The 24336-nt window shown below is 42.2% G+C and overlaps 1 protein-coding gene and 1 long non-coding RNA gene across 10 annotated transcripts in view; one reads left to right on the forward strand and one right to left on the reverse strand.

Moving 5' to 3' along the window:
- Nucleotides 1-22281, reverse strand: part of INO80 (INO80 complex ATPase subunit) — a 131957-nt gene extending 109676 nt beyond the window's left edge. For 3 of the 5 annotated variants that reach the window (XM_073800753.1, XM_019935311.3, XM_019935310.3), the window contains exon 1: nucleotides 21662-22279. The gene's annotated coding sequence lies outside the window, so the exon portion shown is untranslated. Of the gene's footprint in view, nucleotides 1-21661 lie in introns of all 5 variants that reach the window. The other 2 variants (XM_019935312.3, XM_073800752.1) reach the window with 2 other exon arrangements.
- Nucleotides 22282-22382: 101 nt separating this feature from the next.
- LOC109550012 (uncharacterized) overlaps nucleotides 22383-24336 on the forward strand; it is a 58919-nt gene continuing 56965 nt past the window's right edge. For all 5 annotated transcript variants that reach the window (XR_012330054.1, XR_012330056.1, XR_012330055.1 and 2 more), the window contains exons 1-2: nucleotides 22383-22627; nucleotides 23612-23675. This is a non-coding gene — a long non-coding RNA (uncharacterized lncRNA). The remainder of the gene's footprint in view (nucleotides 22628-23611; nucleotides 23676-24336) is intronic.

The raw sequence follows: 24336 nt of genomic DNA on the forward strand, positions 1-24336 counted from the left end.
AGTCAGATATCTAAAGAGAGTTCAATCATAACTGCCTTTAAGAAGTAATTCCTGGCTTCCCTGGTGGGATAGTGGTTAAGAATCCGCCTGCCAATGCAGGGGACATGGGTTCAAGCCCTGGTCCAGGAAGATCCCACATGCCGCGGAGCAACTAAACCCGAGCGCCACAACTACTGAGCCTGCACTCTAGAGCCCGCGAGCCACAACTACTGAGCCCATGTGCCACAACTACTGAGCCTGCACTCTAGAGCCCATGCTCCGCAACAGGACAAGCAACCACAGTAAGAAGCCCGCGCACCGCAAGGAAGAGTAGCCCCTGCTCTCCGCAACTAGAGAAAGCCGGTGCACAGCAACGAAGACCCAGTGCAGCCAAAAATAAAATAAATTAAATAAAAATAAATAAATTTTAAAAAAAAAGAAGTAATTCCTAAATTTATCAATACTAGCACAGAAAAGGCTGAGTAAAAGTACAGCTCTTATGGGAACAACTATAGCTTTAAAGCATTTAAAGGACTAAAGACAGTCTGTAGCAGGTTATAGGCTGTAGCTCACATAAAAGGCCAAGTATTAAGGTAACAAAATAACTGGCATTCCCACCTGCACTCCCCCATAACTCAGGCAATCTGTAACCCAAACCTATTACGACTGAATGTGATTTACTGAATCAGAGCTACAGGCTACACTGATAATTTGCAGAGCTATGGCACAAATAGTAGGATCAGGCCAAATAAATAAACTCCATAAGATTTTAAAAGACAGAAATAAGACCAAAAAAAGAATGGAGATGCTATTTTCACATGAATATTAAAGCAACATTTCACTCATTCAGCTATTCAATTGCTCAACTCTAAGTGTAGTGTAGAAAAACATATTTCCTTCAGAGAATTTAGTCTAATAGGGAATTTAAGGCTCAAACATAAATAACCACAATAAAAAGCACACATGGGAAGTCACTTAAGAGACATACAGATAAAGTGCCATGGGAGTTCAGGAAAAAAGTATTACTCATTGGGCTTCCCCGGTGGCGCAGTGGTTGAGAGTCCGCCTGCCGGTACAGCGGACACAGGTTTGTGCCCTGGTCCGGGAAGATACCACATGCTGCGGAGCGGCTGGGCCCGTGAGCCATGACTGCTGGGCCTGCGCGTCCGGAGCCTGTGCTCCGCAACGGGAGAGGCCACAACAGTGAGAGGCCCATGTACTGGTTAAAAAAAAAAAAAAAAGTATTACTCATGAGTGTCAGACTATGTTTAATGTTAAGTGAGGAATCTGCATTATTTACAAACACCTACAACTCTGAATGAGGAAACAACAGGTCAGGATATGGATCCTTCTGTATGATCAAATGAACAGAAAATGAGAAGTGTGATGCATACAATCATCTAAAATTTAATGCTTCCAACTCCCCACAAAGAAAAGCCCATGCCTAATGGCTCTACCAGTGAATTTTACTGAACATTTAACGTAGAATTAATACCAATCCTTCACAAACTCTTCCAAATAACAGAAAAAAAAATTCTATGACACCAGCATTACCCTGATTTCAAAACCAGGCAAAGACATCAAGAGAAAACTACAGTCAGCCCTCCATATCCACAGATGTAGAGCCCACAGGTATGAAGAGCTGACTCCACCATTTTATATAAAGGACTTGAGCTTCCACAGACTTTGGTATCTACAGGAGGTCCTGGAACCAATTCCCCATGGATACCGAGGTATGACTATACAGACTAATATCCCTTTTAATATAGACACAAAAATCCTCAACAAAATACAGGTGACCCTTGAACAACATGGGGGTTTGGGGCACTGACCCTCCTTGCAGTTGAAAATCCACATATAACTTTACAGTCAGCCCTCCATATGTGCAGTTCCATAACTAAGGTTCCATATCCACAGTTCTGCATTCATGGATTCAACCAACCACAGATGGTGCAGTAAGCAGTTATTGAAAAACAATCCACATATAAGCAGACCCATGCAATTCAAACCCACATTGTTCAAGGGTCAACTGTATCATATGCTGAAAGCAACAGCATATAAAAGGAATAATACACCATTACTAAGGTAGAATTTATCCTAGGAATGCAAGGTTGGTGTAATATCTGCAAATCAGTCAATGTGCTATACTGCATTAAAGCATAAAACCCACTTGATCATCTCAACAGAAACAGAAAAATGCTTTGACAAAATCCAACACCATTCCAAAATAAAAACACTCAACAAACTAGGAACAGAAAGGAACTCCCTCGGGACTTCCCTGGTGGTCTAGTGGTTAAGACTCTGCCCTTCCACTGCAGGGGGCACGGGTCTGATCCCTGGTTGGGGAACTAAGATCCCACATGCACACGGTGCGGCCAAAAAATAAAATTAAAAAAAAAAAAAGGAAGAGAACTCCCTCAACCTGATAAAGGACATTTATGAAAAACTCATCGCTAACATCAGACCTAATAGTGAAAGACAGAATGCTATCCTCCTTAAGATCAGAAACAAGACATGGTTGTCTGCTTTCACAACCTCTATTCAAAACTGACTAAGGGGCTTCCCTGGTGGCGCAGTGGTTGAGAGTCCGCCTGCCGATGCAGGGGACACGGGTTCGTGCCCCGGTCCGGGAAGATCCCACATGCCGTGGAGTGGCTGGGCCCGTGGGCCATGGCCGCTGAGGCTGCGCGTCCGGAAGGGGCCACAACAGTGAGAGGTCCGTGTAAAACAAAAAACAAAAAACAAAACAAAAAAACCCCACAAAACTGACTAAAAATTCTAGCCAGGGCAATTAGGAAAAGGAAGGAAGGGAGGGAGGGAAGGAGTGCAGGCACCCAGCTTGGAAAGAAAGAAGTAAAATTATCTCTATTTACAGATGACATGATCTTGTATACAAATAGATAATCCTAAGGAATGCACTAAAAAAAATGATTAGAACTAATAAATAAGCTCAGTAATCTTGTAGGATACAATATCAATATACAAAAATCAATTATATTTCTATATACTAGTAATGAACAATCTGAAAATGAAATTAAGAAAATAATTCCATTTACAATATCATCAAAAAGAACAAAATACTTAACCAAAGAACTACAAGACATTGTTGAAAGAAATTAAAGAACTAAATAAATGAAGACATCCCATGGGTCATGGATCAAATGATTTAACATTTTTAACATGTCAAAAATATACAGAGCAAATGTAATTCTTATCAAAATATCAAAATCCAAGCTGCGGGCTTCCCTGGTGGCACAGCAGTTGAGAGTCCACCTGCCGATGCAGGGGACGCGGGTTCGTGCCCCGGTCCGGGAAGATCCCACATGCCGCGGAGCGGCTGGGTCCGTGAGCCATGGCTGCTGAGCCTGCGCGCCCGGAGCCTGTGCTCCGCAACGGGAGAGGCCACAACAGTGAGATGCCCGCGTACCGCAAAAAACAAAACAAAACAAAACAAAATCCAAGCTGCCTTTTTTGCAGAAATAGACAAGCTGATTCTAAAATTCAGGGAGAGACTTCCCTGGTGGCGCAGTGGTTGGGAATCCGTCTGCCAGTGCAGGGGACACAGGTTCGAGCCCTGGTCTGGGAAGACCCCACATGCTGTGGAGTAGCTAAGCCTGTGCGCCACGACTGCTAAGCTTGCGCTCAGGAGCCCACAAGGCACAACTACTGAGCCTGAGAACCACAACTACTGAAGCCTGCGCGCCTGGAGCCCGTGCTCCGCAACAGGAGAAGCCAACACAATGAGAAGCCCGTGCACCAAAGCGAGGAGTGGCCCCTGCTCACTGCAACTAAAGGAGGCCCACACGCAGCAACAAGGACCCAATGCAGCCAAAAATAAATAAATAAATTTTTATAAAATTCAGGGAACTGCCTGGTGGTCCAATGGTTAAGACTCAGCACTTTCACTGCTGTGACCTGGTTTCTATCCCTGGTCAGGGAGCTAAGATCCTGCAAGCCATGGCATTGCCAAAAGAATAAATAAAAATAAAATAACATTCATATGTAAATGCAAGGGACCCAGGACAGCCAAAACAATCTTGAAAACGACAAAGTTGGAGGATTCATACTTCTGATTTCAAAACTTACTACACGGGGCTTCCCTGGTGGCGCAGTGGTTAAGAATCTGCCTGCCAATGCAGGGGACACGGGTTCGAGACCTGGTCCAGTAAGATCCCACATGCCGTGGAGTAGCTAAGCCCGTGCACCACAACTACGGAGCCTGCACTCTAGAGCCCGCATGCCACAACTACTGAAGCCCAAGCACCTAGAGCCCGAGCTCCGCAACAAGAGAAGCCGCCGCAATGAGAAGCCCGCGCACCGCAATAAAGACTAGCCATCCCCCGCTCACCGCAACTAGAGAAAGCCCGCGCGCAGTAACGAAGACCCAACGTAGCCAAAAATAAATAAATTTTTTAAAAAAAGAGAGGAAAAAACAGGTGGAGACAGAAGTCACTTAAAAAACAAAAAACTTACTACACAGCTGTAGTAGGTATTAAGATGTGTGGTGCTGATGTAAGGCTAGAAATATAAATCAATGGAACAATTGAGAGTCCAGAAATAAACCCTTACATTTATAGTCAACTGATGTCCCACAAGGGTGTCAAGATAATCCAATGGGGAAAGAACAGCCTTTTCAACAAATGGTGCCATGACAACTGTACAGTAACGTGCAAAAGAATGAAGTTGGAACTCTTACACTACACACAAAAATTAACTCAAAAGAGAACACAGACCTAAATTTAAGAGCAAAAACTATAAAACTCTTAGAAGAAAACATAAGGGCAAATCTTCATGACCTTGGATGAGGTAACGGCTTCTTAGATACATACCAATAGCAAAATCAAAATGGCAAAACAGATAAACTGGACTTAATATCTTTAGTGCTGTAAATGATACTATCAAGAAATTGAAAACTCACAAATAGGAGGAAATATTTGCAAATCACATATCTGATAAGGGACTGATACCCAGAATATATATATATATATTTTAACATCTTTATTGGGGTATAATTGCTTTACAATGGTGTGTTAGTTTCTGCTTTATAACAAAGTGAATCAGTTATACATATACATATGTTCCCATATCTCTTCCCTCTTGCGTCTCCCAGAATATATTTTTAAAAGCTCTTAAAACACAGTAACAAAAAGACAAGTAACCCAATTTAAAAATGGGCAAAGGGGACTTCCCTAGTGGTCCAGTGGTTAAGACTCTGCACTTCTACCGCAGGGGACGCGGGTTCAATCCCTGGTCAGGAAACTAAGATCCCATGTGCCACACGGCACAGCCAAAAATGTTTTTTTAAGAAATTAATTAATTAAGAATGGGCAAAGGATGTGAATAGATCTTTCTCCCAAGGGGCTATTTCAATGGCTAATAAGCACATAAAAAGATGATTTAACATCATTAGCCATCAGGGAAATACAAATCAAAACCACAATAAAGGGCTTCCCTGGTGGCGCAGTGGTTAAGAATCCACGTGCCAATGCAGGGGACACGGGTTCAAGCCCTGGTCCAGGAAGATCCCACATGCCACGGAGCAATTAAGCTCGTGTGCCACAACTGCTGAGCCTGCGCTCTAGAGCCTGCAAGCCACAACTACTGAGCCCATGTGCCACAACTACTGAAGCCTGCGTGCCTACAGCCCATGCTCCACAACAAGAGAAGCCACGACAATGAGAAGCCTGCGCACCACAACGAAGACTAGCCCCTGCTCACCGCAACTACAGAAAGCCCGCGCACAGCAACGAAGACCCAACACAGCCATAAATAAATAAATTTATATTAAAAAAAACACAATAAAACCCACTAGAATGATTATAATAGAAAAGATAGATAGTAACAAGGGTTGACAAGGATGTAGAGAAATTGGAACACTCATACATTGCTAGTGGGAATGTAAAATGGTGCAGCCATGTGGGAAAAGTCTGACAGTTTTTCAAAAGGTTAAACATATGTTAACCTTTGACAGAGCAAATCCACTTCCTAGGCATACCCAAGAGAAATGAAAACATAGGTCCCCAAAAATCTTAGACATGAATCTTCATAGTAATATTCACAATAGCCAAAAGGTGGACACAACACAAATGTCCACGAACTGATGAATGGATAAGTAACATGTGGTATATCCATATAATGGAATATTATTTGTCAATAGAAAGAGATGGAATACTAACAGATGCTATAACATAGATGAACCTTGAAAATATTATGCTAAATAAACAAGCCAGTAAACAAAGGCCTCATACTGTATGGTTACATTTATGAGCTATCCAGAAAGGCAGCTCTATAGAAACAAAAAAATGATCAGTGGTTGTGTGGGACAGAGGGTTGGGACAGGGGTAAGTGGGGAACGGGGTGTGACTGCTAATAAGCAGGAGTTTCTTTGGGGGCTGATGAAAATGTTCTAAACTGACACTGAGATTAATTGTTGCAACTCTGTGAACATATTAAAACCAATGAATATACTAAAACCATATACATTTTAAATAGTGAATTTTATCAACTGGGAATTATATCTCAATAAACATGTTAAACTGTGTCATTTCTGCACAGAAAAAAAAAAAATACAGTTAAAAAGTAAATGATGGGGCTTCCCTGGTGGCGCAGTGGTCGAGAATCCGCCTGCCAACGCAGGGGTCACGGGTTCAAGTCCTGGTCTGGGAAGATCCCACATGCCGCGGAGCAACTAGGCCCGTGAGCCACAACTACTGAGCCTGCGCGTCTGGAGCCTGTGCTCTGCAACAAGAGATGCCGCGATAGTGAGAGGCCCACACACCGTGATGAAGAGCGGCCCCCGCTCGCCGCAACTACAGAAAGCCCTCGCACAGAAACGAAGACCCAACACAGCCAAAAATAAATAAATTAAAAAAAAAAAAAAAAGTAAATGATAGGGCTTCCCTGATGGCACAGTGGTTGAGAGTCCGCCTGCCGACGCAGGGGACACGGGTTCGTGCCCCAGTCTGGGAAGATCCCACATGCCACGGTGCGCGTCTGGAGCCTGTGCTCCATAACAGGAGAGGCCACAACAGTGAGAGGCCCACGTACCGCAAAAAAAAAAAAAAAAAAAAAAAAAAGTAAATGATAAATTGTGAAAAATATTTGCAACACTTTACAAATTTAAATCTCATATAGAGGGTTCTTACAAAATTCTAACAGTAGCATAATACCTCCAACACATAGAACCCACCCAACAATTTTCTGTTTAAAAGGACTGTTACTATTATTATCCCACTTACAGATAAGGAACCAAAGGTTTACACGTTAAGTAACTTACTCAAGGTCATACCACTTAATACGGAATGTGGATCTGAATCTAGACAATCTGACTCCTGAGTCCTCACCTGTAACCGCTGTAAGGCTAGAAATTTATTATATAAAGGGAATCATACTGCATGTATACTTTTGTGTCTGGATTCTTTTTCTTTTAGTATGCTTTTGAGATTCATCCATGTTTCTACATATAGTTCACTCCTTTTTGTTTCTGAATCAGATTCCATTACAGGAATGAATATAACCACAATTTGTTTATCTATTCTCCTGTTGATGGATATTTGGGTTTTCGTTTCTCTTTGGGTAAATTCCTAGCAATGGAACTTCTAGGTCATAGGTAGGTATATGTTTACCCTTATAAGAAACCACCAAGCAATTTTCCAAAGTGGTTCTCCTATTTTACACTCCCACCAACAAGCAAGAATTCTAGTTGCTTCCCATCTTTGTCAACACTTGGTATTATAATATCTCACTGTGGCTTTCATTTGTACATCCCTGATGACTGATGAAGTTGAGCACCGTTTCACACACTTAATGGCCATTTGTATAAATTCCCTTGTGAAATGTCTGTTAAAGTTTTTTGACCACATTTCAGAAAATTTTAGTCTTCTTATTACTGAGTTATAGAAGTCCTTGATGTATCATAGATGTAATTCTTTTGCCAGATATATGTATTACTATTACGTCCTTCATGTACATTCTCCCCTAATTCACGTATAGATTTTTCAATCAACTCCCAGAAGGGTTTTTGAAGAAACGAACAAGCTCTGTCTAAAATTTATATGGGGACTTCCCTGGTGGCACAGTGGTTGGGACTCCATGCTCCCAATGCAGGGGGCCCGGGTTAAATCCCTGGTCAGGGAACTAGATCCCACATGCATGCCACAACTAAGAGGTCTCATGCCACAACTAAGAGGTCTCATGCCACAACTAAGGAGCCCGTGAGCCACAACTAAGGAGCCTGCATGCTGCAACTAAGACCCAGTGGAACCAAATAAATAAATAAATATTTTTAAACGTAAAATAAAACAGGGCTTCCCTGGTGGCGCAGTGGTTAAGAATCCACCTGCCAACGCAGGGGACACGGGTTCGAGCCCTGGTCCGGGAAGATCCAACATGCCGCGCAGCAACTAAGCCTGTGCACCACAACTACTGAGCCTGCGCTCTAGAGTCCGCAAGCCACAACTACTGAGCCCAAGCCCGTGCTCCGCAACAAGAGAAACCACCGCAATGAGAAGCCCACGCACTGCAACGAAGAGTAGCCCCCACTCACCGCAACTAGAGAAAGCCTGTGCACAGCAACGAAGACCCAACACAGCCAAAAATAAAATAAAATTAAAATAAAATAAAATTTTTATGGAAATACAAAGGATCTAGAATAGTCCAAACAAGTTTGGAAAAGATGACCAAAGTTGGAGTTTACACTGATTTCAAGACTAACTAAAAGTTTCAGTAATCAAGATGGTACCGCATTAGTGTAAGGATAGACAAATCAATGGTACAGAATAGAGTCCAGAAAGAGACCCACAGTTACACAGTGACACTGTTCTTGACAAAGGCACTAAAACAATTCAACAGAGAAAGGAAAGTTTTTCTGACAAATGGTGCTGGAACACTTGACATCTATATGGAGGAGGGGGAGGGGGAGAGATTGGACCTGAAACCCCTACACCTCATACCATACACAAAAGTGAAGTGAGAGATGAATCAGACTTAAATAAAAAGTTAAAATGATAAAGCTTCTAAAAGAAAACGTAAGAACATATCTTTGTGACCTTGATGTAGGTAAAAATTAGATAGGACGCAGGAAGCTCTAACCATAAAAGAAAATATTGATAAACTACTTCATCAAAATTAAAAACTTCTACATTAAAAAAATTGGTAATCATTCTTTGCTTGTTTTCTTTATCAGTTTGCAAGGGTATTAAAAAAATCAGTCTGTAGAGAGAGTATTATGGCAAATTATATGTAATCAGGGGTAGTGGCGCTCTCTGCTATATCCATGCCAAATAAAGGTGCAAATTCCCTTTAACACAAACGTTGTAACCTTACCAGGATTCTCATGAAGTCTGCTGGGTTCCAAGGCCACCCAGAATTACTCCAGCAGATCCTGATTACACTTTCCCTTTTGCAGCTTAGATTAGGATTCAATTTCTAGCCATGGCACTTAAAAGTAGTTTTTGTATTTCTCCAGTACCAGGATACTAAAAGCTACTACGTACTAAAAGTAAGTAGACACTAAAAGCTCCCATAACATATGCTGTGCTTAAACCAGCATCCCTTGCTGTTAAAATTAGCAAGAGTATCTTCCCTAACTCTCCAGTATTTTACAGGCAGCAACAATTTATTGTATACTTAAATGGACATACTAAATAATCCCCATTTCTCTTAGTTTTCTTAGTTGTATCTATTACCTTTGTGATTGTTCTTTACCCTAGGTCTTTCTGCATTACCTTATTATCTGTTGTTTACTAAGTAAGGAATCACATGCAATACCAGAAGTAGTTGGAAGTTTTAGTACCACAATACTTCCCTTTGGTTCACAATGTAGATCTTCGTATTAAGGCACAAAGTACAACAAAAACTGCTTTAGTTTCCTTTTTTAAAAACCACAAGTAATTAGGGTTTCCCTGGTGGCAAAGTAGTTAAGAATCCACCTGCCAATACAGGGGACACGGGTTCGATCCCTGGTCTGGGAAGATCCCACATGCCGCAGAGCAACAAAGCTCATGCACCACAACTACCAAGCCTGTGCTCTAGAGCCTGCGTGCCACAACTACTGAGCCCACGTGCCACAACTACTGAAGTCCGCGTGCCTAGAGCCCACGCTCCGTGACAAGAGAAGCCACTGCAATGAGAAGCTCGTGCACTGCAGTGAAGAGTAGCCCCTGCTCACCACACTAGAGAAAGCCGCGCAGAGCAACGAAGACCCAACGCAGCAAAAATAAATAAATAAATAAAATTTTAAAATCAAAAGTAATTAAAATGGATTAAACTAGAAATCTATAAAAAATACAGGGGGAAAAATAATTCAAATTCCAAAAGAAAATACGTAATTCTGTATGGTATAAATATTGACCAGAAACTTAATAGAATTCTCATTTAAATCATTTTTTTCTAACCAAAAAAACTTACTTGTATCATTCCATTGACTTCTTTCTATTGCTATTAAATATTATATAAGACAGTTTATATTTTATAAACTATTAAAATATCTTTTAGCAATTCTACAAAAAATAATCAGGGAAAAAGTTTTTCATGAATGTTTTGAGAAAGAGTAACTAGGATCTATTATTTCCTGCCCACCATAATTATACAACTTTAACAAAAAATAAGCTCAATGGCTCAGCCAAAAAACAGTTCTGCATTCACTGAAATGTTTCACATAATCTTAACCATAAAAAAAGCTTTCAAAGCCAGTCTCAGCTGAAAGTAAAAAGTCTCGTTATGGCATGATGAGAGGAGAGGACAAGGGACTTAACACTGAATAAGAGCACACTAGTGTGAGTTTTCTGTCCTAGGTGCTTTAATACTACTAGATTGGGTTCTCCCCTGGTGGCGCAGTGGTTGAGAGTCCGCCTGCCGATGCAGGGGACACGGGTTCATGCCCCGGTCCAGGAAGATCTCACATGCCGCGGAGCGGCTGGGCCCACGAGCCATGGCCGCTGAGTCTGCGCGTCTGGAGCCTGTGCTCTGCAACAGGAGAGGCCAAAACAGTGAGAGGCCCGCGTACCGCAAAAAATAATAATAATAATACTAGATCGTTTAATCCTCACAGTAATTTAAACCGTGTTCTCATTTTAGTTAGGTTAATTAACTTGCCCAAGCTAGAATTAGAACTCGGATGTATTATCAGTGACTCAAAAGCCCCAATTCTTCACCACCCAATTCTTTACCACAGACTCTGCTATGATAAAACAACAAAAAGACTAGGGTGACCCTACCTCCTAGTTGGTTTGCCCAAGACAGTTCAAGTTTATGCCTGTTGTCTGAAACATAATTACTAATAGTCTCTCTCTTCTCACTTCCAAAAGTATCCACGTTTTGTTTGAGCACATTCCTGTTAGAACAATAAATTTTTGGTCACCCTACATGTGGAAAGAGGTAAATAAATCATTAAGCACTCTTTAAATATTCTAGCTGAACCTAAACTTTCCATTCAAACCATCCATATTCACTAAGAAGCTAAAGAAGCTACTATGTACAAGAACTGAACTAAACAGCAGGAGGGAAAACCTTGCCTTCAAAGAGCATAGGCTGATAGAGCCCTCAACTTGGAGGCCAGAAACCACCTCCTCAACCAAAGGAACGGTTCCTTACTGTAAGAGCATAGGAACAATTTAATAAGCCCAGAGTTCCCCAAAGCACAAAGTTTTTTTCTTCTTTTAAAATTTATTTATTTTATTTATTTATATTTGGCCATGTTGGGTCTTCACTGCTGTGTGAGTAGTTTCTCTAGTTGCAGTGAGTGGGGGCTACTCTTTGTTGAGGTACGCGGGCTTCTCATTGCGGTGGCTTCTCTTGTTGCGGAGCACGGGCTCTAGGCACGCAGGCTCTAGAGCGCAGGCTCAGTAGTTGTGGGGCACGGGGCTTAGTTGCTCCGCAGCATGTGAGATCTTCCTGGACCAGGGCTCAAACCCGCGTCCCCTGCATTGGCAGGCGGATTCTTAACCACTGTGCCACCAAGGAAGCCCAAGCACAAAGTTTTCAGAGACAAAAATTACATCTGCATTTTTTTTTGGCCACGCTGCACGGCTTGCAGGATCTGAGTTTCCCAACCAGGGACTGAACTCAGCCACGGCAGTGAAACAGAGTCCTAACCACTGGACTGCCAGGGAAGTCCCTACACCTGCATTTTAAATGGAATGAAGAAATCCTGGCTAAAAAAGGATGGCCCTTTCAGTGAGTTCTAAAATGGCAAAGAGAAGATATTTTGGCTTACCTCATAGGTACATTGTGAGAAAGAAAAAAGTGCTTATCCACATTTTCCCTTCCCTACTTTTCTTTCCTCACTGAAATCAGAATACATACCAAATGAAATATGTTTCCAAGGATGACAACAACAAAAAATCAATTACAATGCATTTGCTTTCTTCTAGGTAAGAACAATTTCAACTTCCTAGAAGAGTATCTTCACCAAGATGGAGAACAAATTACTTTTTATCAGAATAATAAAAGAAATAGCTTACTAGCACAACTGCCTCCAGGGAGTTCTGTAGTATACACCACAGACACAACATCAAGTTTAATCTCCATTAATTAAGCATCTAGGGTGTAAATATTATTAAATCAAAAAATATAAAAGAGGGCTTCCCTGGTGGCGCAGTGGTTGAGAGTCCACCTGCCGATGCAGGGGACACGGGTTCGTGCCCTGGTCTGGGAAGATCCCACATGCTGTGGAGCAGCTGGGCCCATGAGCCATAGCCGCTGAGCCTGCACGTCTGGAGCCTGTGCTCCGCAATGGGAGAGGCCACAACTGAGAGGCCCGCGTACCGCCAAAAAAATATATATATATATCTATAGATATATATATATAGATATATATTGAGGTAGCCAGTGGACCTTTCACATGATAATTTTTTTTTTAAAACTTGTTTTAAGTTAGGCTATGTTAGAGGTCCCTAGTATATTTCATAACTCTTCTGGTGAATAGCACCCAATCTGAATTAATAACAATTTATCAAATTAAAAATTTGAAAACACTGCTAAAGATCCCTCTTACTGAAGAATCAGTGACTTCAACAACTTGTACAGCTAAACGCATGAAAACACGTACCTTTTTCAGGGAATGAGATAGCTGAGAAAAATGCTCCTGTAAAAGAGAAACTAAAGGACTGAATCCACAGCCCAAAAATCTTGAGCAAATCAGTTCATTCCTCAGTGAAGTTAACATTAGCTTATTTGATAGATATTTGTGAAAATACAGATTCACACAAAGAGCTGCGCTCATTTAGTTATCAGTTCCATATAGTTAACTGTCCACTATTACAAAAGTGATGGTCAGAGTTTATTATTGAGAATAAAAACTAAGAGACATTCATAAACAGCCAATATTACAAAATTCACTTTTCTATTTAGTTTTCCTATACTAACAGTCAGTTTTCATTTTTGCAGTGAAGACACTAACTAGTGTGGGTGGTAACAGAGAAGTTGTCTAAAACTGTGTTCTCCATAGGAAGTCTGAGAAATCAAGGTTCAGGTAATTCATCCTGGGGATGAAGCATCTGTAAATAAGCATGAGTTGAATTGTACACTAAACAGATCTTGCTTTTCAATTGTCAGATATTTCGGTCACTTAGACATGTGATGATTTTATTAACACCATATATAATTACTCTCATTGTCTTCACTATATAATATACACAGTTAATTTGAACAAGGCAGGTATGTTTACATCAAACTAGGCATTCAATAAACACTTTTTCCACTATTCAAGAAGCCTGGGGGTGGGGGGACTTTATCACAAAGTATTCCAACTGGGAATCCAAATTTTTGATTTTGTTGTATCAAATGCAACTGTAATAAGGAGACTATGTACACACTTTCTATGGCGAGCCACATGCCAGAATATTTTATTTGCATATACACTTCATATATACGTTCACATATTTTATCCTTTTATGACATAGATACTATTGTAACCCCTATTTTACAGACAAAAAAGTTAACCTTAAGGTCCCCCCAAAGGTCACACAGCCAAAAGTGACAGAGCCAGGATCGGAATCCAAGAAGTCTGACTCCAAAGTCCCACATACTTAACTACTCCAATATTTAATCTGAAGGACCTCCCACAAGCCAGAGGCTCCCAGGGCATAAAAAGCCATGCTAATGAAGTATATTCCAAGCAGTATATTCATTTATTCAATCATTTATTTAGACCAACACAGATTCATAAATATCGATTTTATTTTATGGGTTATAATTCAATGATGCTTTGTTCATTTTGCTGCTCAAATCGTTCCAGTTTGGGCCACTGGGAGCTCTTTCAGTTGGCCCCTGTGCTCCTCTGACATATCCTCTTCAATGTGGAGTTGTGGTGGTAGTGGTAGTAGCTGGAGCACTTCCTTACCTTCTGGCACAAGATGCTCCGGGCTCATCTTGTATATTTCCTGTCCCAAACCTACAATTAGCTATTTCTCCAAGGAGCTCTAGCTCCTTCTATTGGATAATGGTATTAGAAAACAAGATTTGGGTATAGGTATGCTCCTGGATTTCTTTTAACCTTCTCAGCTGACAGAGTACAGAAATACACCTGTGTGTATATAAACCCATGTATGTACATGTCTATAAATGTTTCAATACACAACCATCTGTGTCGGTTTCATACTGATGTCTCCAACTCTAATCCATCACCACAAGGAACACTGTAGCCTCCTCCCCTTGCTTATCTGTAAATTCTCACTCTAACAGTGAGAAGCCTGTCTCCAGCCATCCATTTACTTAATTGTTCAATTGTGGTATATATGTATTTCAGTATCAGAATTAAGTGGCAATCCCATAGAACACAATTTTATGAATTAGACTGCAGTGCTCATGTGCAGTCCCTTGTCTTAGATTCCACTCATTTCCAATGTTACTCAGGTCAGGACTCCCTTCCTCCCCATTTTAGTAAGGTTGTTTCATACATTTGTAATACCATTAGATTCTCTTGTCACAATCTGCATTCCTTCCTGGAATCCTTCAACCTCCTAAATGATTTTCACTTAATTTGGACACATTAAACTTGACTCTTTGTGCTATAAAGCCCTATGAGTTTGGCAAATGCATAATGTCATCCATCCACCACTACTATATCCAACAGAATAGTTTATCAAGCAGCATTTTAATTTAATTAAATGGTATTACAATCCTCTATGGAAGCAGCATGGTTGGGTAGAAAGAGAAGCTGAAGAGCTATAAGTTTAATGCTATTAACAAGCCACAAACAGACTTTAGGACTAACAGTTATCCTTTCAGAGTCCCAAGAGCCTCACTGTAAAATGAGGGAGATTCAACTAGATAGTAATAATTTATAGCATTTATTAAACACTTACTTTGTGTCAGGGATGGTGCTAAGCACTTCACATGGATTATCTCATTTATTCCAACAACTCTATATATAAAGTAAACACTATTATGTATTATCCCTATTTAAAAGATGGAATTAAAGGCTTAATAATATTAACTAGCACAAGATCACCGAGTCAGGGAGTTGCAGAGCCAAGACTGTAGAGCAAGAGTTGGCAGAGTGGGCTTCCCTGGTGGCGCAGTAGTTGAGAGTTCGCCTGCCGATGCAGGGGACACGGGTTCGTGCCCCGGCCTGGGAAGATCCCACATACCACGGAGCGGCTGGGCCCCTGAGCCATGGCCCCTGAGCCTGCGCGTCCAGAGCCTGTGCTCCGCAATGAGAGAGGCGACAACAGTGAGAGGCCCTCGTACCACAAAAAAAAAAAGAGTTGGCAGAGTATGGCCGGCATGTCAAATTCAGCCTGCCGCCCATTTTTATAAATCCTGACAGCTAAGAAATAATTGGAAAGAAAACATATTTCAGGACATATGAAAATTATATGAAATTAAAATTTCAGTACCCATAGAGTTTTATTGGAACACAGCCACACTCATGCATTTACATATTGACTATGGCTGCTTTTGCAATACAATGGCAGAGTTGAGTAGCTGCAACAGAGGAGGCATGACCAGCAAAGCCTAAGATTTATTATTTGACCCTTTATAGAAAACTTTTCGCAAGCCCTGCTGCAGAGTCTGGTTTACTAGTATATTCTAAGAATGATTCTAAAAAAGGCAAACTATTACTAACATTAGAATGACAACCTGGACAGAAATATTTAAACCCTGAACTAAAAAGTTTAATGTTGTAAACCATCACCTCTTTCAGTTATAATCTTAAATAGAGAGACATTTCTATCTATTACATAAACACAAAGGTTAATGCATTATAATAAGTTTATTGATGTATTTTTACCTGCATTATCTAAAAAAAGATTTATTTTCTACTCATAATAAAAAGGTTCTGATTTCAATACTTTACAAACTAAAACTCTAGATCAAACTGTCAAAACAAAATAGTACTTATAATTATAGCTAACACTTGTTGAGAGCACTATGTGCCAGGCACCATTCTAACCATTTTCAGGCCTCTATGAAGTAGGTATTACTATTACCTTAAATTAACAGATGAATAAACTGAGGCTTAAACAGCTCTCCAGAGGCCACACAATTAATAAGAGGAAGAGCTAAAATTCAAACCCGGGTCATCTGGCTCTAGAACCTAGAAGGGGTCTGGCTACACTAAAAGGCCACTGGATTACAATGCTTCTGTTAACAAGGTAGATTAGGGCCTTTAAACAAATGAAAAGAATATCTCAATATATTTAAAAAAAACAAACAAAACTAAGTACTAGTGTAATTTATATCAGCACTTCAAGAGAAACATTTAGGTTTATATTTCTCTATGGCACTTAGAGTTTGCATAATTCTGTTTCTCTTTGCAGAGCAACTCTGTACTCTCCATACATATACATACAACTGGTTTAACTCATTTGTACACCCCTCACAGAGTCTACCACAGTCCCTTGAGTGTGGTAGATGCTCAACAAATCACTGTCGGGAGATCAAAGAGCATTCACTATGTGTTCAATAAATATTTATTGAGTGAATGAAGAGAATAAGGAGTTTCATAAACCATTAGGTTCAAGTATCATTAAATGGTTTGTTGACCTGAAATGAACTAGGGCTGGAAAAAAGTCTCTGGCTTTGCAACCTTTAAATTGGGTCTGGTCTGTTCTTGAGCTCTAACCACTCTCTGTGCTATTAAGTTTCATAAACAAACCACTCATTACACACCTGTCAAACAATATTCATCTTTCAAGCTAATTTTCAGATTATTCTTCATGTTTTTCCTAATTTAATACAATTTAATCATAGTCCATCTCAGTCTTCATCACTCCACTGCGGAGTCAAATTTCTTTATCTTCATATGAAAGCATCACCGTTGCCTTCATCATTTATACTGGAAACCTCCCCCCCTGCTTAATTTGTTCTTCATTGAGGTGCAATAATTTAATAGTCTAAGAGTGGATGTACCGTGGTTTCCTACCAAGATAACACAGTCCATTTCTAAATGTTATTTTTCATACCTCTCTCAGGAGTGACTAACATTTTGATGGACTTTCTGGTAATATTCAGGCAACAATCTCAGCGATAAACTGACCACTTGGCCTAGTATGCTTTTTACCACATTGATGTTCACTAGCCATTTTTCTGTTTATGCACAAGGAATGAAAGATTTACCCACAGTTTATCCTACCCAGCTACTAACTTCTTGCCCAGAAAAGGTAGCTGTCACATGCAAAACCAGAGGCAGCTTACTTGTTCATATTTACAAGAAATATGAATAATTTTAGTATCATTACAAAAACTTGAACACTATACATGAATACTCTGAGAAAACCCTACATGACATACATGTTGTTCTTTCCTACTGTAAGTCTCCCCTCTTCCAAATCAAAACTAAACGTATGTCAAAGTTTTTGATATGTTCTTCAAAGATGAAAATAAACTAACATTCCTCAATATGCTGTCTTATAGTTGATGTCATTTAATCTCAGAAGTGAAAATTATCGTACCCATTTTACACATAAGGAGAAGTGAAACTCAAAAAAGTTCACTGAGGGCTTCCCTAGTGGCGCAGTGGTTAAGAATCCGCCTGCCAATGCAGGGGACACGGGTTCAATCCCTGGTCCGGGAAGATCCCACATGCCACGGAGCAACTAAGCCCGTGCGCCACAACTACTGAACCTGCACTCTAGAGCCCATGTGCTGCAACTACTGAAGCCCACGTGCCTAGAGCCCGTGCTCTGCAACAAAAGAAGCCCCTGTTCACCACAACTAGAGAAAGCTGGCGTGCAGCAACAAAGACCCAACGCAGCCAAAAATAAATAAATAAAATAAATAAATTTGTTTAAAAAAAAAAGTTCATTGACTTACCCAGTGCTAAGCGGGACTCTAACTCAAGTCTTTAAGCCAATAATCCTACTACTTCTTACGGAAACCCCTGGTTTGCTGCATATGAAATGACTTAGCTATGTGTCCGGGACTCGCCAGGGCAAAGGCTCTTTAAACTGGGGTCCAAGAATTTGGATGGAAAAAAACTTACATCCTTATTTTCACTAACCTATAATTGAAACTAACATTCCTTCAATTCTGAATGTAGTATTAGCAGGACTATCACTAGTTGTTATTTAGTAATAAAAAGCAAATTTCTTACATCATAAATTTTTTTTAAGGTGAACTACATTTCACACAGTTAAAAAGTCATATTCTTTTTATGAAAAGGGGTTCACAGGTTTCTTTAGACTACAAAGGAGTTTAGGGCACATAAATAATGTAAGAATGCTACTCCAGAGACCATCACACAATCTGTCAATCCTTGGTAACGAAGGTTTACAAAGGCATGTCACACAGTTTACTCATTGTCCTCTAGTTTGTTAAAAATATGGGGAATTCCTGGGCTTCCCTGGTGGTGCAGTGGTTGAGAGTCCGCCTGCCAATGCAGGGGACACGGGTTTGTGCCCCGGTCTGGGAAGATCCCACATGCCGCGGAGCGGCTGGGCCCGTGAGCCATGGCCGCTGAGCCTGCGCGTCTGGAGCCTGTGCTCCGCAACGGGAGAGGCCACAACAGCGAGAGGCCCGCGTACCGCAAAATACACAAATAAATAAATAAAATATGGGGAATTCCCTGGTGCTCCAGTGGTTAGGACTCTGCCCTTTGCCTGCCAAGGGTGCAGGTTCAATCCCTGGTTAGGGAACTAAAATCCCACAAGCTGCACGGCGCAGCAAAAAGGATAGCATTTAGACCCAGTGATTTTTTCGTATCTAATTTGTCAATTACATTTGCTATTACTGATCTCCTACTTCTAACCTAACACACATGGAAATCTCTCTTATGTACTTATTAAACCGAGACATTAAACCTCTTTGTGACCAACTTTTCAACCCTAAGCAAACCTACTATATTACGATTAGCAAGTGAATCCAGTGCTTGTACAAATGAATTTGACTTAATGTACAGCTATGGTCCAAATGTTTTGTGTCCCCCCCACCTCCCCAACTGATGTATTGAAATCCTAACCTCCAAGGTGATGGTATTAGGTAGAACAAAGGCCCTCATGATTAGGATCAGTGCCCATTTAAGGTGTTTAGTAAGTATTAACAAATAAGCTCTTATCTTCTGCAAGCTACAGCCTATCGTATCAAAATCCTTATGCTTAAGATGCAACTTTAAAACTTGTCATCGGGCTTCCCTGGTGGCACAGTGGTTGAGAGTCCGCCTGCCGATGCAGGGGACACCGGTTCGTGCCCCAGTCCGGGAAGATCTCACATGCCGCGGAGCGGCTGCGCCCGTGAGCCATGGCCGCTGAGCCTGCGCGTCCGGAGCCTGTTGCTCCGCAACGGGAGAGGCCACAACAGTGAGAGGCCCGCGTATCGCAAACAAACAAAAAAAACTTATCATCAACTTCACTTATTTTCCTTCACAAAGGTTCCTATTAACCTTATCCCATTCTGTCCACTCTAAAATTCACTGCATCCCAGCATCTGTATTTTTTGTGAACTTTTATGTTGACATGTTAAATCTCCAAGCCAGTTTTAACATTGTGGGCAGAAAAGACGTCTATTAGTACTTCCCTAGTCCTATGTCTACACAAGTTAACAGCAGTCAAAGGCTGTTATGATACCTTCCCTTGGTAGTACTATGACAAACTTTCACTAAGTGAAGCTGTAACACCATAGTTTATGCTCTGTTGCTGAGACTTAATCACATTTCCACCTTGATGTACTCAAAACGTTATTAGTCATAAACTTTCTAATATTTGTGCTCTTTACAGTTAGTTATTTCCTATTAAAAAACACAGACCTTTAAAAATTGATTCTGATTCTTCTGAAACAAAATGTAGAGGAAAAGAACATAGTAAACTAAAATAATGGAATTTAATCCTTAAAAGTACAAATTCATTTTAGAATCTGGTAAGTATGCAACGTTTACCATATATAATAATCTCAACTTAATGTTTTATAGGAAGAGCTTGAGAATTTCAAGCATAAAACACAACCAGAGTTGGAATACTATTTGGCAATAAAAAGGAACGAAGTGCTGATACATGCTACAGCATGGATGAGCCTTGAACACATGGTTAAGTGAAAGAAGACAGCCACAAAGGGACACATATTGTATGATTCTGTTTATACGAAAGATCCAGAATAGGCAAATCTACAAAGACAGAAAAGAGACTAGTGGTTGCTAGGGGCTGGGGGAAGGGAAGTGGGGAGTAACTGCTAAGGGGGCCTTCTTTTTGGAGTGATGTTACAGAGCAGTGACAGCCGTACAAATCTATCAGTATACTAAAAATCATGGAACTGTACACTTTAAAAGGCTGAGCTTTTCGGTATATGAATTATACTTCAGTAAAGGTGTTACTTTAAAGATAAATAACAAAAAGCCACCACTTGTAAACCACAGTGAAAATTTCCTTGGGAAAGGAAATTATGAAAGTCATCGACTAGAAAAGTAAGTTGGTTACCTGTGATGTTAGCAAAGTCAACCTCCTATTTTTTCTCCCATTCTACCAACAAGTACACGAACATAAAACTAGACAGTGTTCGAATCAAAGAATTCGGCACAGTTGCCCGTTAAACTAAAATAGTGAGTGCCTTCTTAGAATCTCCCACTCCTAAACTGTAGGGGGCTTCCACTTACGGAAGTAGTTTTCAACAGCAAGCTCAAGAAGGAACGTCAAACTGGATGACATTTGCCTAGACGCCCTACAAAAGCCAAAAACACTAGAAGGGGTGACACCTACACACTCCTAAGTCTGTGCACGTGTTAGGCTGCCCCCACCCAACACCAACGAGCAGCATGCACCATTCACCCAGATCCCAACTTGCTCACCATAAACTGACACACTATCAAGCCCTCTGGCTCATTTGTTTAAAAGGACAGACACAGCAACCCTCACCAGGTTCCCACTCGAGCCCAACCAGCCCCCGCCCTGCCCCTCCCCACCCCAAACCCACACACGTGTTAGCCCGACACCGCCCCACCGGGTCCCACGTGCACCTGGTCTAACACACTCCCCACGTGTGGGCGCCCCACGGGCTTCCTCAGCTGTCTGAGGTCACCGCGTGACCCTGGGTCTCCAGAGGTAGGAGAGGGGAAGGACGAGGCCCAGGTCCCTGAGGTCCCAAGCCTTCGGGGAGTGTCCACACCCATCCTCCCTACTAACCCCAACAAATCCAAGGGCCGGGGGCGACGGCCCCTTTAAGACGCGGCCCAGTCGTCGCCCACAGAGAGGGGCGCAACGGGGCCTACACAACCCCCCCCCTCCGTTTGCCCGCCCACGTCTAGTCGCCTCACCTCGGGCCGCCGGGCCCCGCCGCCGCGGCGGCGGCGGAGGGGGGGCGGGGTGCGGGCGGGGTCCGGAGGGGGGGGTCGCCCCGCCGACGATGGAGCTGCGCTTCGCTCTCTGAGGCCGTGGGACGGTGACTGCGTTGGGCGTGGACGCTCCTAGCTCGCTCCCTCGGCGGCTCCTGGGACCCCAAGATGGCGGCGGCGCTGAGGCGGCTGCGGGCGCTGGGCCGGCGGCGGCGGCGGCCACTTTCACTCACTGAGAGGAGCGGAGCAGGGACACGGGGAGCCATGGCGGGGGGGAGGAGAGGCGCCATAGCCAGGCCAGAACAATCGAGCCGCTACTCAGCGGGCTTACCGCTGCCCCGCCCACGCTCACTGCTCGTCGCCAGCCCGTGGCCGTCCGCAGTGCAGCTGCGGTCGGCCTCGTGCAGCTCGCACCCCGCCGCTACAGCCTGACGCCCCGCGCGGACCGGGGTTCGGGGGGAGATCCTGATCCATGCCATCTGAGTGCAGATTGGTCGGGGCTGGGACTGCCGAAGATTGCCGAAAGGCGGCGGGGAGGAGGAGGAGGATGTCATCGCTAGAGTGAGCAAGCAGATCTCGCGGGAGCAAATGTCGCGAGACCTCTCCAGGTCTGCAACCGCCAAAGAAAGGTTACTTTTCCCGGAAGTAACGTCAGTCGAAACGGCCCGGGATCCTGGGAATATTCGTTCCCTCAGGCAGGAGCTTGCGCGGGGGGGGGGGTGCTTGTGATTAGTTTGTTAGGGGCTACCAAACACTGCTGAGTTCACCTGAGGGAAAGTATAGGCTCGGGTGTGATATTTTATCCTGTTTTTGGCCCCTTTGGGTGGGGTTGTATACTGTGGGGAAGTGCATGCTCCGTGGAACCTCTCGTAACAGTAGTTTGGGGCTCCACTTTAGGCTCAGCGACCAAGACTGCGATGCTGTGGCATATTTGTGCAAGGCGCCAAGGTGAAGGCTTTAGGATTCAAGTACTTGGGAACACACAGACCTGTCATCAGAAATGCCTCCCTATTCTAACACTCACCCAGTGAGCCTCTGAAAAGGGAATAATTTGACTTGTCTGTGCCAACTCCATAGTTTGCGACCCCTACTACCCACATTTACTAAAGTTAATGCAATTCAATTACCAGCATCTGTGATGAGAAGTACCTAGTGTAGAGCCTAACTGCAGATAAGGATTAGAAGAACTTACTGAAAGTTATTCTATTTCTGTTCCCTCATGTCTCGTGTTTTAATTCATTTCAGCCTGGCCCTTAGCACGTAAGCAGAACAGCATTTGCTTAAGGTCACTAAGTAGCCTTCTTGTGCCAAATTCGCTGGACTTTGAGAAGTTAATTTTGCTTAAAGGCAAAAGTATAATATACAGCCTTTGTGAAAGAAAGAAGGGGACATAAAACACACAAATACCTGCTCATTTGTCAGGGGAGGGATAAACCAGAAGTTAAGGTGAATGATGTCCTATGTGAGAAGGGTGGCGAGAAGGGTGGCAAGAAGGGGAGGATTGGAACAAGGTAGCAGGATCGACAAAGGAGTGGCAGATATTTTTATATAGGACTGTCTCTTAGAACCATATGTTTCACATACCCAAAAACATAAACACCTAAAACCAACTACGATAATATTTGAGTAACAACCAGCTGATTGGAGCATAAATCAAAAAGAAAAGAATAAAGGGGGAAAAGTCAGTGAGCTGCGGAGGGACCAAGTTGTATGGTCCTTTAAAGTTCAGACGTATAGGTTGTCTGTTGTATTTGTTTTCTGTTGCTGTGCTAACAAATTACCACAAATATAGTGGCTTAACACAGACTTACTATCCTACAATTCTGTAAGTCAGAAGTCTGACTCGGGTCTCAAACTGGGCTAAAATCAAGGTGTTGGCAGGGCTGCCTTACTTTCTGGGGGCTCAAGGGAAGAATTTGTTTCCTTTTCCAGCTTCCAGAGGCTACTTGCACTCCTCGGCTCCTGGCTCCCTTCTTCCATCTAAAAGCCAGCAATGGTAGGTTGGGTCCTTCTCATGTCATATCTGACCAACTCTTACCCTTTTAAGGATCCTTGTGACCACAACAGGCCCACCCAGATAATCTAGGATAAGCTCCCTATTTTAAAATCAACTGATTAGCAACTTTTAGCTCACCTGCAACCTTAATCCCCCTTTGTCTGTAACCTAATATATTCACAGGTTTTGTGGACATCCTTGGGGGAAGGCTATTATTCTGCCTGCCCCCCCCAGTTCTGTTCTAGAACTTTTGATGTACAACTCTCATCTTTCATCTATGACTTTCACATTAAAGTCCAGTTTTTTCTAATCTCTAATACAGTCTTGCATTCTTTTTTTTATTTTTTTTTTGGCCTTGCTGCGTGGCTTGTGGGATCCTAATTCCCGGACCAGGGATCAAACCCGGGCTTCTGCAATGGAAGCTCGGAGTCCTAACCACTGGAGTGCCAGGGAATTCCCTAATCTTGCATTATTGATTGAAGGTCTTTGTACATTCTTTGCGTCAGAGATTTAGTACCTCACATAAAGTTTAATCCACAATTTCTTTGTAATTTGGATTTAAATTGAGATTTAATGTTTTCTAGAAATATCTTGATTTTATTTTACAGTTCATTGTAACATTTTCTGTTTTCTATCCAAATAAAGGAATCTCTTTGGCTTT

This window comes from Tursiops truncatus, chromosome 2, assembly GCF_011762595.2.
Source record: "Tursiops truncatus isolate mTurTru1 chromosome 2, mTurTru1.mat.Y, whole genome shotgun sequence".
In the NCBI taxonomy this organism is placed as follows: domain Eukaryota; kingdom Metazoa; phylum Chordata; class Mammalia; order Artiodactyla; family Delphinidae; genus Tursiops; species Tursiops truncatus.